This window comes from Triturus cristatus, chromosome 3_2, assembly GCF_964204655.1.
Source record: "Triturus cristatus chromosome 3_2, aTriCri1.1, whole genome shotgun sequence".
NCBI classification, from domain to species: Eukaryota; Metazoa; Chordata; class Amphibia; order Caudata; family Salamandridae; genus Triturus; species Triturus cristatus.
Genome location: NC_140584.1, coordinates 285,311,486 through 285,328,460, shown reverse-complemented (window position 1 = coordinate 285,328,460; position 16,975 = coordinate 285,311,486). Strand labels below are relative to the sequence as shown.

Here is a 16,975-nt window from a genome sequence, read left to right as displayed (position 1 = left end):
CTATTTATGATCTTAGACCATTTTGGCACTTAAACACAATTGTTGCTCCATATTCTATGGAATCCACAAGTGGGAAATAACAGTGTCTCCTTGTGTAGCCCTTACCCACTAGTGCTGCAAATCCAGGTGAGAGTAGGGTCTTAATGCCATTTCCCTGAAGCTGTGGGTGGATCAACTTTACATAATACTCTAGACACACCTTCTCGGTTTCTGGAAGCCCACAACCCTAGCAGGGCAGCATCTGTGGTGGGACACAACAACCCTCTATTTATTGAAACACGGTTCAAGACAGAAGAAAGATGTATTCCTGATTCCAGGAGTTTCCAAACATAGGCACTTTATTAATGATCTTAATGCATGGCAGGTCGCTCCAGTTCAATGCGTTTCACCTCTCTTAATGAGCCTTGTTCATGGAAGGGCGTTCTCTTTCCCATCTTCGCCTTTTTGAAAAGTGGCCACACCTGTGAAATGGATGAAAGACTAACATCAGCACATGAAGTCTTTCTTCTGGTCATCCTTTATGACTATAAGAAATTTCCATTATATGAATGCAATACAATATCTAGATAAGAGTCAATTATTCACAGTTCGTCGCAGTCAATTTATTGAGAAATGTACAAACAAAATGCGCATTTTGTGTATTTTACTCGCCCCTCACAGTAGGTATATATATATATATATATCTATATATAGGCTAAATGAAGAGAGGATTAATTGGCATTTACCATAAACAGAAATTACAAATACCAGCAACTAACCCTTCAACCAATGAAATTCAAATGAAAAACAGCAAACGAAAACACTTTTCTAATGAAATGAAATGAAAAATTATATTTATAAAGCGCATAGACTACCCGGAGGCCTCGCAGCGCTTTAATTGATCACTGTGGCGGGCCGCAGGGTGAGACTAGCACGTTTTTGCGAACAGGTGGGTTTTCAAAGCTTTCCTAAAAGCCAGCCGGTTATTATTTTGAAAAATTATAATGACAAAGTTTTTAAAAAAGGAAACAAAAATGTGCATATAACTGCTGCAGAAGAAGCCACTACTACTGGAAAGCATCACTCTGTCCGGATGAACTAACAGACAGAAACAAAGCATCACTCACAAGAAGTAAAACTCAGCCATTACAAAGTATGTACCCTAAAAATGTAGTTTCAACTTAACTAAAAAAAGTATCTGAAATATTTTATTGTATGGACAATAAACTAATAATTATTTAAAGTTTATATCACCAAAATACAGTTACCAAGACTTCAAACAAATGAGAAGCAACAAAAGACCAAGATACAAAAATATTGAAAATTGCTTTTCCAACAAAGACAAAACCAAATGTGAATATAATTAATAAAACTAACCAAATTCTATATAACCTCTAAAACATAATACAAACCATTTGTTTTAAGTTAAAAATCAATGAAAATATAGTGCGAAAACATATAAATACATTTGAACTTACATAACTAATACGCCCCCACCTTCTCAACGGTAAAACCGAAAAAAGAAGACTAATGAAAAGGAGAAGAAAAGCCCTCTAACAAACACAATACCCAACAACCAGAAAAAAAGAAATGAAATATTGTAACTATATACTGTAAAACATGTTTTAAAAACGTAATGACATTTCTATAAATAACGTATATTATATACACATAAAAATATTTAAATAATCCTATAATACCCAAATGTAATATCAGAACCTGCAACATGTATCACATTACCAAAGGGAAAACCTTGCATGTTATAGGGGATAAACCTATAGTAAAGGAGGCTCTGCTAATGAAAGGATGCATTGGGAATACACAAAATATTAGTCTCACAATTCTTGCTAAGGCCAAGTCACCACCAAAGAAATGTCATTAACAGTGCAAGGGAACACAATCACCACCCAAACGTGACTTAAATTCAAATTAGAAACATCCTACTGGGCTTAAGAGAGCCAAGCACTATTTCACAAGAGCTCTAGAGGGGCAATTCTTAAAATCTTAGGGTCAGATGTGTGCGTATCTGGTCACAAAATACTAGTCACAAACTGTGACCCGTATTTTTGCAACCAGTAATTTCTTTTAAGAACCAAGCTGTGTACTATTAGGTCCATTCTAAAAAATAGAAATTGCAGTGGATCAAAATCTGACCTACCTTGTGAATATTATTGAGGTATGCCATACATTGCTTCTCATGATTAGAGTAAATCACAGGGAGGGTGGCCTGCTGGGATCAACAAACCACCATGTGTGTTTTTGTTTTTTTGATAAGCATTTCTTTTAAATGCAGCCTGTTTTCCTTAAAGGAAGCTGAGCTGTAGTTAAACAGAAAAAATAACTTTTTTGTTTGCAGAAGAGGAATAAGTGGTACCCAAATGGATTTCAGTTGGAAAAGATTGATACGTAGGATACTGTTTCGGTATTTGGAAGGGACGCCTATCACATGCCCCTTACAGACACCGAATCTGCATCCATTCGTAATTCCATTTTAGGAGTTGAAAACAAATTCTGACTCCTAAAAAGGATTCTCATAGGAGAAAAAGGATCACAATGTTTAGTAGATCTGGCCCATTATTTCCCAAGTTCCTGAAACCAATTTTTAAGGCCTACCCATTACAGCAACACAAGTGTTCTACTACCATTTGGCGTAGTTCTTGGAGGAGTTAGTTTGTTCATACAGCTACAGTCCATGAAATATGCAGCAATTAAAAGTGTCACTTGGAATCGTCATTTTTGGATCAGGAACATCCTATGGGCCTGTATTCAGTGGCAGAAATGGGATACATATATTTTGTCACATTGCTGTGTATTGTGTAGGATGTCTTTTGACACTGGTATCAAGAATAAGATGGTTGAGGTGAGTGACAGCACACACAAGCAATGTCTAAGTGTGATTTACATAATTGTGCTTGGCCTGTAGAGGGTTTCCTGTATCCAATCTTAGAGATTCAAGGTGGTTTGTGTCATGTAACGGAATCAGTCAGCAGGGTTGGTGTTTTAGTGTTCGTTGGATCTGGCCCTTTCTGCAGGGTCACCCACAAACGTTTGCCTTCCACCTCCCTTTTTACTGACTTCATTTTTTGCTGGCTTTAGTGCTCTGGGCACGTTACCACTTCTAAACAGTGGTAAAGTGCATATGCTCAATACTCAAAACATGGTAACGTTGGCTTATCCACAATTGTTTAATTTACTTATAAGTCCCTAGTAGAGTGCACTATATGTGCCCAGTGCCTGTAAATTAAATGCTACAAGAGGTGCCTGCAGCACTGATTGTGCCACCAAATTCAGTAGCCCTTCAAACATAGTTCAGGCCTGCCAATGCAGAGCCTGAGTGTGCAGTTTTTAAACTGCTATTTTGACCTGGCAAAATAACCTTGTTGTCAGACCCAAACCATATCATTTATTACATATAAGTCACCCCTAAAGTAGGCTGTAGGCAGCCCTATGGGCAGGGTGCATTGTATTTAAAAGGTAGGACATGTAGTTTTGAGTTTTACACATCCTGGTAGTGAAAAAGTGCTACATTCGTTTTTCACTACTGAAAGGCCTATATCTCCTATAGGTTAACATTGGGATTGCCTTAAAAAAATCTTTTAAGAGTAATTTCCAATTGGGAAAAGATTGAGATTTGGAGTTTGGTGTCTCTGAAAACACAATTTAAAAATTGCACCTTATGGTGAAGTCAGATTTTAAATTGGACGTCTGGAAAATGCCACTTTTAGAAAGTTAAAATGTTCTTACATTAACCATTCTGTGCCTCTGCTTGTCTCTGAATACATGTATCAGTTGGGTAACAGGAGAAGGGAGAAAGGTTGTGACATTTGCATCCTGATGGCCCATCACCTGGCTGATGGGCCTTCCTGAGGTAGATTGGGAGGGAGGAGCTAACACTTGCACCTGAAAAGGGCTGTGCCTGTCCCCGCACAACGAGCTGCATACCCCCCTGTAGTGAGTCTGGAGCTAGGGCAGGAAAGGCAGGGACCTTGTGATCTTCAAAGACCTATTTGAGGTCTCCCCCACTTCAAAATTACATTTGTGTATAAGCACTGGACCACTGACTCCATCAAATCAGAACTTTTGCTGGCACCAAAGACATTCTGCCTGGAAGAAGAACTACTGTGTAGTAGGAGGGACTGCCACTTTGCTTCCGGCATTGCTGTGTTGGCCTGTTGCCTCCTGGTTGCTGTGCTGTAACGGTTGCTGCCTGATCTGCTGTGTTGGCAAGCTGCCTGCTACTTCTTGCCTGGGAATGTGAGGTACTGGAACTGCTCTGTACATAATTGAGCCACAGTTTACCTTAGGGCTTGCTGTCTTGCCTCCTTTTCTCTGAAGTCTTAGGGTCACAAAGCACTTCTTGTAACTCTGATGGTGCTGCTGGACTCTGCCACCTGTGAGTCCTGCCCTTGCCTGAGATTCCCCCTGCAGTCCTGGGCCTCAGAAGTGGGTTCTGCAGTTGTTTTCTGCCAAAACGCACCGCAGTGGTCCCTTTGCGTCAATCAGAACCAATGCAGTGCCCTTCAAAGCCGACACTGTACTGATTCGATGACAACATGGGTCCCGACTGCGAGGTTCGACGATGAAACAGCGCCGCTACTTAGACCCAACTGCGAGGCTCAACTTCAACGCAGACCTGATCCTTCGACACCGACTGTGAGGCTCGTCTCCGATGCATTGACCCAACTGTGTGAATAGGAACATACGCAGGGAGTCCTCCTTGGCCACCTGTTGTGAGCTACAGGGACATAACAAGCTCCAGAGGCTTCCTGCAACTGCTCAGCTGACCTGCCGTCTTGACCTGCCTGAGCCCAGCTGGACCCTGTTGGAGTGGGTTACTGGCCCCGCAAGAGGTGCGCCTCGGAACCTGGACCATTGGTGTGGTATCATTTGAGCTCCACTCTATAGAAAGGGAGAAATACTGAAGTTTTGGTCTCTTCATGAACAGACCAGTTTGTGCCAAGATCTTGCCCCTCACACCATCCTCCAGTGCGATGATCCGGTGAACCCCACTCTACGTGCCCGAGCATCCACGAACAGTGCCTGGCAGCGTGCGATCTGCACTTTAGTCTACAGCATTTACAGCTTGCAGTGACCGCCAACGTGGAGCTCCAGCAATGACCATCCGTGATCCACAACGCTCGGACTGCTCATCGCACTACATAGACGACCATCTACGACTCTCTCCTTGCTCTTTGTCGACTCTTCCATAGCGAATGTAACTCTTCACGTTGGACTTTGAACGTAACTCTTTCAGCTGGACTAACCTGATCCCTATATCCGAACCACGCTCCATCACAGTCAGCCTAAACTACATCTTCTCCTTTCGCCAGAAGATCCTGCATTCTCTCTAAGGAGGAGGGAAATTGTAAAGAGCATTTTTTGGGATAGGAAACACCTGTCCTTGCCTCTATGATAATATATCATATATATTTACTATTCTAAACTCCAGCCATATTTACCTTGGAAGGTTAGTATACGTTGAACACAGAGGTACTAATTATATTCTTACCTTACAAAGTAATGGTAGTAGATATAAGGGATACAATAATATTGTCATGCAATATATATCGCATGCAATACAGTGATCCCACACACTGTCCTCCCATTCTCAACAACTAAAAACAGAGAATGACTGAATTTTTCAGGTTCGTTTTGTAGAATTGTTGTCTGTTTATAAAGTTGGAAGATGTTTCATATAAATGCTGGTCCCTTTCCTACAGATCTCTATACGCCACACATGCAGATTTGAATTGAATATGTCCCTCAATTCACAACCGGTGACGCTACGGCAAGAATTGTTGTTGCCATTGAATCTTTGCCCTCAATCTGCCTACTGTGCTTGGCATTCTTACTAGTCTTTGACGTGAGAGCTTTGGACCTCTAGGCTCTATGGGCCTGATTCACAAAGGTAAACATACACTTTTGTGTAAAGTTAATATATTTTTGCCAGTCGAAAACTACGAGTTTAATTTTACTAACGGTAACTTTACAACTGTAGAGACTCTACAGTCGGGGCGGAGACTTCGCACATAGAAATAAAGGGCAGGCCTATGAAAAAGAATAGTGAATTTACACAAAAGTGTAAATTTAACTTTGTGAATAGTTCCCTATAAATTTCTCTTTAGGTACAAGAGAATTGTTAGGGTTAGCACATGGAATAACCCTGTTTTACAATCTATTCTACTTACAGCAGGGAAATATCCAGGCATACTTAGCTGTCTCAAATTATTTTCATCCACCAATATTTCTATATTGGGGAGGGGTATTTATTTTTAGAAAGGATTGTTTATTTCAAGCATTCATGTTGCTGGGGCAGGGTGCAAAAAGACGAACTCCAAAGGTCATGTGGACTGTATACAAGGTAGTTTTCTTCAAAATTGTTCAAGCAACATCAGTAAAGTATATATTGTAATTGTTTTCGCATTTATATAGCGCTTACTACCACTACTGAGGCATCGAAGCGCTTTTTCGGCAAGTAGCACGCTACTCTGGAACCCATATTGAATTCCAAATGATCTAATGGGTTTCTAGCAGTGTCTGGTATTTACAAAATAAAAAGGGGGTGCGCATATCCAAGTGGGCTCCATCATTTCCTCTCTCAAATTGGGCTTGTGCAAAGTCACACAAAGCGCTTGAAGGGTGAAAGAATATTTTATCCACTCAAGGCAGTGTTTTTTCCACCCCTCTCTCCAGTAGTCCGATCACGATGGTGTCAAAGGCCACCACTAAAGTTAATGATTTCAGGGCTATGACGCCTTCCTTATCTACCAGTTTCCAAAGGATGTCCAGTGCAAACAAAGAAGGGATTAGTTACCAATTGTGATGGAAAATCAGGAGGGAAATTGTCCAGCAGTCTCGCCTTTCACATGCAGGTGGAGTTGGTTCAGAAGAAACACCTCCATAGGTAGTTGACCTGCATAAAGTATTTTGTATACCAGAGGAGAGTTGGCATGATCAGCGGGGTGAGGTAAGGGAGGCGTTCTTTCCAAGTAGCATTGCCACTGCTCATCTCACCTCCACTGGCACCACGCTTTGCTCTATCACTTGAAGCACATCCCTTATTTAAATGCTGGATGCTTCAGTAAAATCAAAAGAGGTTCATAGTCTTTGAAGTAGCCTGTCCCTTCACATGTTTTGAACCTGGTTTGTACTTGGCTTGTACTTCTGTTCCAATCCGGTGGTAAGTCTTCCTGAGTTTGTAGGAAGGTCTCAGGCGCTTCTGGGTTTGAGGGATGTAATCAATGCTCCGCTCCCATGGGTCGCAACCCACTGCGATTCTGCTACGTGCTACTCCAGGGCAACGACCCTCTCTTCACCATGTTCACCACCTGGCATACAAGGGTCGTGAACGGTGGCACACAGGGCAAAGGCTCCTCTGCGTCACAACATTCCACAGGGCAATGGCCCTTTTTCAGTCACATCGCTGCACCAGGGTGATGGCCCTTGTTCTTCACCGCAGCTTCCACCTGGCATACACAGGTTGCCAACAGTGGCACACAGGTGGACAACCGAACTGGTTTACAACATTGCACAGGTTGACGACCCTCTTCAGTCACAGTGCTGCACTAGGGCGAAAGCCCTTATTCTTCTCCGCTGCCCCCACCTGGCATATGGGTGTTGCGAACAGCGGCACAATGGACAACGGCCCCACCAGGTCACAACACTACACAGGGTGACAGCCATCTTCAGTTACACTGCCACACCAGGGCAACGGCCTTGTTCTCCAAAGTGGCTCTTACCTGGCACACAGGATTTTCAGACAACGGCACACCGGGAGGTGCCTCAGTCACTGCTGTGGTACCAATGTGGACTTGAATCTCACACTCCCCTTCAGGGTTCCACTCGACAGGCTCCACACCAGACCCCGCTCCCTCCAGGCACTCCCAGTAGGGAGACCTGCAGGCTTTGTTCCCCAGTCCTGGTCACAGCAGGCACAAGCCATGCTGAGCTTCTCCATGCTGATGTATAGCTATCTTTTGGAAATTTTGGGAGGCTCAAGCTCCCCTTTATACAATCTGTTTACAGATATAGATGTAATTTAGTGTACTGAGTTCATGTTGTGGGGGGTTTCTCACTTTAAAGTGTTCACTCCTCTGTCCTGTCCTTTGTGCAGGAAGCAGTCTGTCAAAGCAGAAGAAACACCAAACTTGATAGACGCCTAACTCAGGCCATGGGAGTGGCTAGTGGACCACACCAGGAAGTCAGCCTCACTTACACAAATGGACATCATTTAGGAGTAGTCCGGGTTTGCAGCTGTGACCTCCAGCTTGCTCCTTGCTACTCCTGGCACTTCCTTTACACCCCCTGACCTCGGAGGGGACAAAACCTCTGCCTCCTCTGAGGCCGGGGGTCGCAAAGGAAAAGCCAGGAGAAGCAGGGAGCAAGCTAGAGGACATCGCTGCGACCTCTGACTACTCCCAAATGACTTCCATGCGTATATATGGTTACAAAGGCCTCCAGCCCTGTTCTTTACGAGTACCTTATCAGCCCCTTCTCCATCCTGAGATGTGCATAAGCCCCTGTAACCAGTGACATTTTCAGAATAAAAGAACCCTTGACAAGAGAGTCTGGCTTTCCCCTCCTCCTGTGTGTATTCCACCTAGCTCTCAAGAATGCAGGCAATCCACAAATCTGTCTGGTATGGCTCCTCCACCTCCACATGCTTTTCCAAGGCCCTGAGTTTCCTAGAGGGAACTCACAGGCCTATATTAACTGTTCCACACACGGGCACACATCAGCAGCAGCTCCTCCGCCATATCGGAGCAGCGGCTCGCCACTGCCTGGCTCAGAGCCACCTAATGAAAAATAAAACGATGTTCTAGCATAATTTTATTTTTCATTTGCCGGCTCTGAGCCAGCTTGTGTACGGAGGGGCGAGGCATGGGAGAAGGAGTGCTATGTGCACTCCCTATGTGCACATATGTGTTTGGCCGTCCGCCTCAGGCTGACCAAACACACATGCACACTTAGGTTTCTCCAGCCCAGCTGCATTGAACAGCCAGGCTGGAGAAACCCCACAGACTACATGCCCTGAGTGGAGCGTCTTTTCAGCCTGCTTGGGCCAATACCTGTGCTGCTCTCATAGCATGAGAGCAGCACGGGGATTGGATGGGAGTCTGTCCCAGGGGCTGCTGGGACCAGGAAGAGGACAGGAGGTGCAATGCGGGAGGTGGCCTGCGGCTTCAGGTAAGTTATTTTTTATATTTCTATATTATTACTAACAACCCCCATGCGCCCCCCCTCCCGCTTCCCTCCACCCACTCACCACCCTTTGTTTGTGGCGGCCGCCACTGCAAAAGAGAAATATAAAAAAAGATTTGCAACAGTTGAAAAGGAAACTGATTTTATTATCTACAGATAGGTAGGATTTCACCAAAGAAAACAGAAATTTGGCCAGACATTGTCCAGGCAATGAGAAGTCATTAAAGAAAATTAAATGACCGAGCAAGATCTTGATAATGCATTAGCAGAGCTCACAGACTATCAAACTGCATTAAATACAGCAGAAGCCGAAATCAATTGATGAGTCAGATGCATACCTTTGGTGGCCAATGAAGACCTGGAAAGATCGGTCAATTAGAGTCCAAAATAGGCCCTGGGCAAAATTATAATTATGACGGTGTAATATACATAATTTCACCTTATGCTTGTTGTAGGAAAGTAGGATCTGCCTCTTATGTTGCCCCACTTTTTTCTGATGTCTACACTGGTTTCTGGCTATAGTCTGGCTGGGACCCGGCTAATCAGGACCCCAGCCTCTCTGTTCTCTCTAAACGACATGGAGTGCATATTAGGTGCACTAGTGATTGGATACTGTAGTGCCTTATGACCCTAGTATATGGTACCTTAGGTACCAAAGTCATAGGTACTTCACAGGCCTACCAGGGGCTGAAGCATGTATTATGCCACCCCTGGGAAGCAGACTAAATCTGACACCACAGGCCTGCTACTGCTGCCTGGGTGAGGTGGTGCTGGAACTCCTCACTGAGATATAGGTTCACTATATCTCTCCTGCACACACATTTAAACCTATCAGTCACCCATAAGGCAGGCCCTATCAATCCTGAGGGCAGGGTGCTTGGTTTCCATGTGAGGGGGTGCCTCTGCCTGAGCAGGGCCCCTCTGCACCTCTCAGAGTCCATTCTCTGGGGCTGTTTGTGAATGCGGTCAAACCATATACTCTTAAGTGCATTATAACCTCGCGGTAAATGCTAACTTTGGAATGGCTGTATCGAAACATGTCGTGTTTGGTGTCAAACACTTTGGAATCATACCCCCACACCAGTAACTGGTGTGGGAGTATGATCCCACCCTTCTAGAGGGATAGACATGTACCTACTGTGGAAACGCGGTAGAATCCTGAAGAGCCCTGGCATCACAAAATGGATGCCACCATCACAGACACTGGGCTGCCCTCCTGCTGATGACCGAAACTCGCAGTGGAGGAAGCCCAACAATAGGTATCCTGTCACAGGGAGGTGTGACCACCTCCCAGACAGGGTTTAGTGTATTGGGGCTGGGTGCGTGCACTCCTAGAAAGCTTTGAAGTCCTGCACTGGGGGAGCAGTAGGCTCCTCTGTGCATACACCAGTTCAAACCAGCTCAGGGGCTACTTACCCTTGCTTTGGCGCGAAACTGGACAAAGGGAAGTGGGTGTAACCACCCACTCCCCTGACCCTCCCATAGGTGGGGTCCTAGAGCTAGTCCCTCCCTTCCTTCCAGTATAAGTTAGGGAACCCTTGCCATTGCAAACTAGATATCCCTGGACGATGCTCTGAAGAAGAATCCCGGACCTTTGACATTCCACTACCTCGGGAAGACTGAAGAATCTTCCTTGGAGTCAAGGAGTGACTCCTCTGCTTGGCAGGCACCAAAAACTACAAACAACGGTCACAAACTCCACTGCTCCTGCGGGAGCCCGAAGTCCCTGCAGCCCCGGAAGAGGATTTCCTGACTTCTCCAAGGCCATCATGAGTCCCCAGCAATGCTGTGGCAAGTAGATCCCATGTGTGACAAGGAACCGCAATCCCTGGGTACCATGCACTATTGTCGAGTGCAACCCCTTCACGACGTTCTACGAACCTGTGCTTTGGGCCATGTGTGGTCCAAGCCTCCAGCAGAGATTCCTCCAAAGATCAGAGGCCTACCCCGTCCCGAGTGACCATGGGCCCCTGTTGAGTGGATCCTCTCGAGGCGTCTTCGCGATCCCTTGCCGGCTGGCTTGTGGGTCCCCTGAAGACTTTTCTACAATTCAAAGGGCTCCCCTGGTTGCTCCAGGCCTGCCCTGACTTACCTTCGCTGGGTGAGTCCCCCAGATTTAGCTGGTCTGCACTGCTGACTGTTTGTCCTTTCCATGAGACTTGCTGCTACCAAGGCTTGTTGGCCCCAATCTGGTCACCGACACCGCAGTAAGCTGCAGACTTTATGGGACACGCCGAATCCAGCTCCTGGTTGACGTCGACACCTCCTGGACCTCATGGCTGAAGAGTCAAGACACCTGTGAACTACCTGAAAACACCCGACGACTGTGGGCATCCATCTTCCTTGCCCCGGGTCACTGCCAAGTGACTTTGAACATTGTCCCCTCTGCTTTCAGGTCTTCCTTCTTCTGAATCCAGGCTTGGATTCCACCGGGCACTTCTTCTTTCTTCACAAGCAGCAAGTCTTCATTGGCTACCATTGAAAACGATGCCGCGACCCGACACCAAAAGACACCTATGCACCTGGCTTCCCTGCGTGAGGTAACTTCAGAATTACGGTGCTCCTGTGGGTGTTGGCCCTAGAACTACTTACCCTGTAAGTGACTTGCTTGTAGACTCTCCCGAAGTGCCCTTAAACTCTTAATTTCTAACCGTGACTTGCCCCAGTGAAGTCTACGGCGATTTGCGCCTGTGCTCACACACTGCACGCGTCCCCCGTGGGTCCTTTACTTACCTGCCTTGGGTGGTTTCATGACGCTCCAACACTTCTAAAGGCCCTAGGCCTTGTCCCTTTGCAAGTCGCTGTTCTTAAGTCTCTTTTTTAGTATATGGTCTGGTACGCCCCTAGGGCCTCAGCTATATTTGTGCTTAATTTATTGTGAAACGTTGATTTGTGCATATGTTCCTGACTTCTAATCTCATAAAGAGATTAGTAGAGAGGTGTTTAGTAATAAATACATATATATTTGATATATATACCTGTGTGGTGTCCTTTCATTTGGTGATTCAAGAGATTATGTGGTAAAACAAGCTGCTTTACATTCCTTCAAGACTTAGCCTGAAAGCTGCTCTCCACAGCTACCACAAGGATAGCTTTCTTTAAAGGTTGTCTTAAACCTATCTACCAAAAGAGTCGAATTGTACTGGTGCAAGGTGTCCACTTTAACTAGTGAACAGCATATACCAGGCCAACTTCTCACACTTGTCATGCAAAATTCCCTGAACTGTGACATTACGCCACGTCATGTAATTACGCCACCATTTGCGGCACCATTACATTACGGGAGCAACACAAACAAACCAGAGTGTGGGCTGGTGGTGTTTGTGGCAATTGTATTTCAGTGCTATTCTTTGAACAGAAAATGTATTCTTCCTTCAAAAATTGATGCAAAGACATATTTCACACTGAAATATAATGCAAAAGTGATGGATTTACATTTTGCCTATTTACATGTAATTTCGCATAATTTTCCCGAAATGTGGGTAATTATGCAAAAACAAATGAGATTAATTTTGCACATTCCTAGTTCAGCTGCATTTGCTTCAAAATCTCAATCACAGCATCAAAATAAAAATAAGGCATTAGGCATAAAAGATTTTAGAGGGAGATCACTAACATTTAACATTCCCTAGAGCAGAGGTCTTCAAACTGTGGGTTCGCCTTCCTCACTGGTGGTAACGAAACTTGAGGGGGCCCCACTGCAAAGTACATGGAGGGGGCCTCTTTGCTTTGCACCCAGTGAGGAGCTCTCAGGCCCTCCCGTGCACAGTTCCAGAAGGGGCCCCCTGGAGCTCGGCAGCACCCCTCACTGCAGGGGCTGCTCTATTGTTATGCCACTGGCCTCCCTGGGGGCCGTGCACGTGCTCCCTGGGGGGCGCAAATGGGTCTGCAATTACATGTAAATGAGGATAGTGCGTTTCTAGGTTGTCTGCATTTACATGCAGCAGTTAAAGCCCACAAACAAGTGTGAGGACGGTACTTCTGAGTGACATAGGACAGGGTCAGCCAGTGTGAAGACAGGGTGAAAGACATGGCTAAAAACAAGGAAAAAAATCAACATTTTATTAGTTTTTTGCACCTTCGGCTAACTACATATATAAATATTCACACTCCTCAAAGGAAAAATAAATGCAAGTTAAACTAATAACGCTTTTACCTTAAGGTTGGCTAATGTGATCACAGGAGATGTCTTCATGTGGGACCAGAGAGTCACAGAATGAAATTTTGATTGATGCATTGAGGAATAGTGACTTGCTTATATTGCTACACGGGCCCAGCCTGTGACAGAATGCACTGTGAACGCCATTATTTTAAAATTGTATTACGCCATATAAAACAGGCTGCTGAAAAATACTGTTTTAGGTAAAGCAAGTGCTTTATAAATATTCATTTTAGTGATAAGACTATATCTAGTATAAATATTTTTAGATGTGTCCTTTAAAAGGGTGCACTCCTTTTAACAGACACATATATTACCCCACAAAAAGAATATTCGTCACCATGAAGCTGAGTGACTCCATTAATTAAAAGCTACTCTGGCTCCAAAGCAGCCTTTATATTTCTGATTAGCCATTGCACACATTTACATTTCTTTCAGGTAGCGTGCACCCTAGTAAGAAGGCCTGCTTCTGCTTTAGTTCTCTACTATCTGTTTTATAGCCAATAGCCAGTGGCGGCTGGTGACATTTGAAAGTGGTGAGGCGTAACATTATTGTCGTACTGCACTTTTCTAATGCAGACAAATAGTCAGACACACAGCCTCCTGCCCCCTTCCATCTCGCTCCTGACTCCTGCCTCTCCTCTTGGTTAGTGTACCCCCTTTCTCTGCCTCTTTTTTCCCCTCACACACCTGCCCTTGGAATGCTTGTGCCACCTGCCTTCCCTATGCCTGCTGCAACAGCGGCAGTGCCAGCTCTCTGCCATCCCTTGACCTGCCGCTTCCTAGTCAAATCTTCAAGCTTGTACTGTTGTACAGGACATGCGAGGGTGTGACTGATTGACTGTTAAGAGATTGCCTCCTGCAGCCGAGGACATCAGAGAGTGCACGCTTCTGTCTGTTGCCAGAACTACCCTTGTTATTAGAATGTGCTAACTCACCTCACCTCGGGTGGAACACGTACACCATGTTTTCAGCTCACTAATCACGATACGCCAAGCTTTGTGCTCCAAATCGTTTGTTGTCACTGACTTCTCACCCAAATTTCAGGCCGATGCAACACTTGGGTGTGTGTGCCAGCGGCTGCAGAGGTCCATCTCCCACCCTCCTCCGGTGAATCATGTGGGTGGGGAGGAATGCTACAACTTTTCAACCCTCGGCCATCACCATAACCTGCGGCTGATCAAATGATTATCGGAGAGCACCTAACTTTACTTACAAGTTATGACGAGAGCCTCTTCTGTTGTTTCTCACTTATGTTTTGTCCAGTAACAACTCCCTGAATGTTCACTCCACAGCCCCTGCTCCTCTGACAACGCCTTAACAGTAGTGATAGAGCACATCCCATCCCCTACGCCAACGTAGATCCCCACAGCATCTGGCTTAGACAGTGGGCAACTCAGGAGGGCCGTAACCCTTTCAGAGCTCCAAGGAACTCGTTCCTGAATCTACAGTCCTTTCTAGGGAGCGCACCCAGTGTTTGGAACATGCCCCCCTTTCAAAATGTTCAAAACAGAGCTGGGGTACCTGTACTTCCAATGGCATTGCTTCCTTTAATATGTCTGATTTTTGATGTCTGACGACGGAGTGCGGGCAAGCTACATTTACAAATGAAACTTACGCTCGCTTGTCACTAAATTTCAATTTTCTCCTTGTATATTTTTGCATATATTTTCCACCCATACCTATGTATCTCTTTATGCCTCTTTGTTACTCAATAAGGTAAGGTTCAGGCTAAATAAAATTTGAATTGAATTAATAAAACCATAGATAAATAGAGATTTATCAGCACTTTGAAGGTGTATCGGTAGAGAATATTTTGTGCGGTTAAGCGTACCATCTAGCCCTAAACGCAGTGTTGCGTCAGGATAGAGTATCCGTCTGGGAATCTCCTCAGTGAGGAATGGATGAGAAATAGACCACAGGCTACAACCCCAAAATATAGGAGAGGAAACGGCACGAGATAAAAGCGCGGGATTTAAATTTCTTGATTCGCAGTGGAGGCACAGGCAAGTAAGGCCAATGTTGGCATGGTTAGTGTTTACAACATAGTTTTACCTACAGTACAAAGCAAGCGAAAAGATTTCTGTAAAAAAAGAAGGTCTCAACTTTCAGACCAGCGTGTGCTGGCAAGGCAATACGCCCACAACCCCAGTCGTGGCCTGCCTTACGGGCGGGTGGGGGGTGTTTGGAATTTGAAATTGTGTCGTCGCGCCGCAGGGGGGTGGGGGGGGCGTTTATTGGAAAAAAATATACGAAATAAGACTTACCATCCCGCGTCATCTTCTGGATGGTCCAACTCCCGCCGTCCGGTCCTGACTCTGTCCTGCGTTTTCCAATTCCAGGCCGGCCGGCTGCAGCTCTCTTCGCATCATCAGGAAAGGGCAGGCAGCCTCCCTCCCTAGTCCCTCCACTCCGCCAATCACAACTGGTGAGGCGAATCTGAGAGCGCCCCAGCAAGGACATTTTCTCTATGTAGGCTGCATGCAGAAGCCTACATAGAGAAAAGGGAGAGTGGGCGGTCCTGCTCGAGGACAGGGGGGGGAGTGGCTTGCCCACTGTTGTGCATACTGACTGTTTGGTCGGCCCAGGACAGACCAAACAGTCAGTATGCACAACAGTGGGCAAGCCACTCCCCCCTGCCCTCGAGCAGGACCGCCCACCCTCAACCAGGCACTTCTGCTTTCTCGCAGTGCGAGAAGCAGAAACATAAAATGGTAGTTATTACCATTTATGTTTCTGCCTTCTCGCACTGCGAGAAAGCAGTGGGGCGGCGCCCAAACGCCCCTATGGAGGAGCCACCACTGTTCATAGCACAGAAGTCCCCCCTGCCTCCCATCGGTGAATACCCAGTTATGGCAGTCTTACTACGAAAAAGAACAGGGGGTGCATTGTCCTTGCTAGCATTAGGTCCCAGGTGCACAGAACAGGGCCCAATCAACCGTGTGGGGTGGGGGTGGAGGGGATGAGGGTTAAATGTGCTTTTGTTGTTGTTGTTTTTTATAATAAGTGGCAAAAAGCCTGCTTTGGGCATCTGGCTTAGAAGAACTGACCTTGTTGAGTGGGCAGAGTAGACGGCCTGTTTCACAGGGCTGTGGGTATCATTGGTGCTGCAGTTGCATTAGAGGCCGAGGGCATACTTGTTGTGCTGGTGTTTCTTTGAGCCTTGGAGCAATGCCCAATGGAGGGTAGAAATGAAGCAGAGGAGACACCATGATTTGGGCATCAGATAGATGCGAGGGAGAGGGGCGCTGAGAGATGAGAGGGATGGTGTGAGGTAGGAGCCCATGTTGTTAACAAACGTCAGTAGTTACAGCAATGTACCTATGATGCAGATTCAGTGAAATGTTTGCCCAGGGGCCTGTTGCATCACAATTATGAATATCTTACAATACAAAGTGGGCATGGGGGCTCACTATCCTTGCTAGCATTATGGCAGATGGTGCCCTTGGTGCAAAAAACAGAAGGGCAGTGTGCAGTAGCTCATTTTCTTTTAGAAAGAGACAGGACTTTTTTCAAGGCTGAAGTGATGGTCAGACATGGTGATGAAGGAGGGAGAGGAGAGGAGATAACCTGCTTCTCAGGGCTGCAGCCATCATCAGTGCTGCAGGTGGAGTTGCATTGAGACCACATCACACT

At 45.6% G+C, this 16,975-nt stretch overlaps 1 long non-coding RNA gene across 1 annotated transcript in view; it reads right to left on the bottom strand.

Annotated features, from left to right (window-relative positions):
* Positions 1 to 331: 331 nt before the first annotated feature.
* The window catches only part of LOC146857160 (uncharacterized), a 36,027-nt gene continuing 19,383 nt past the window's right edge, over positions 332 to 16,975 (bottom strand). Inside the window, exon 4 of the long non-coding RNA XR_014979541.1 lies at positions 332 to 461. This is a non-coding gene — a long non-coding RNA (uncharacterized LOC146857160). The remainder of the gene's footprint in view (positions 462 to 16,975) is intronic.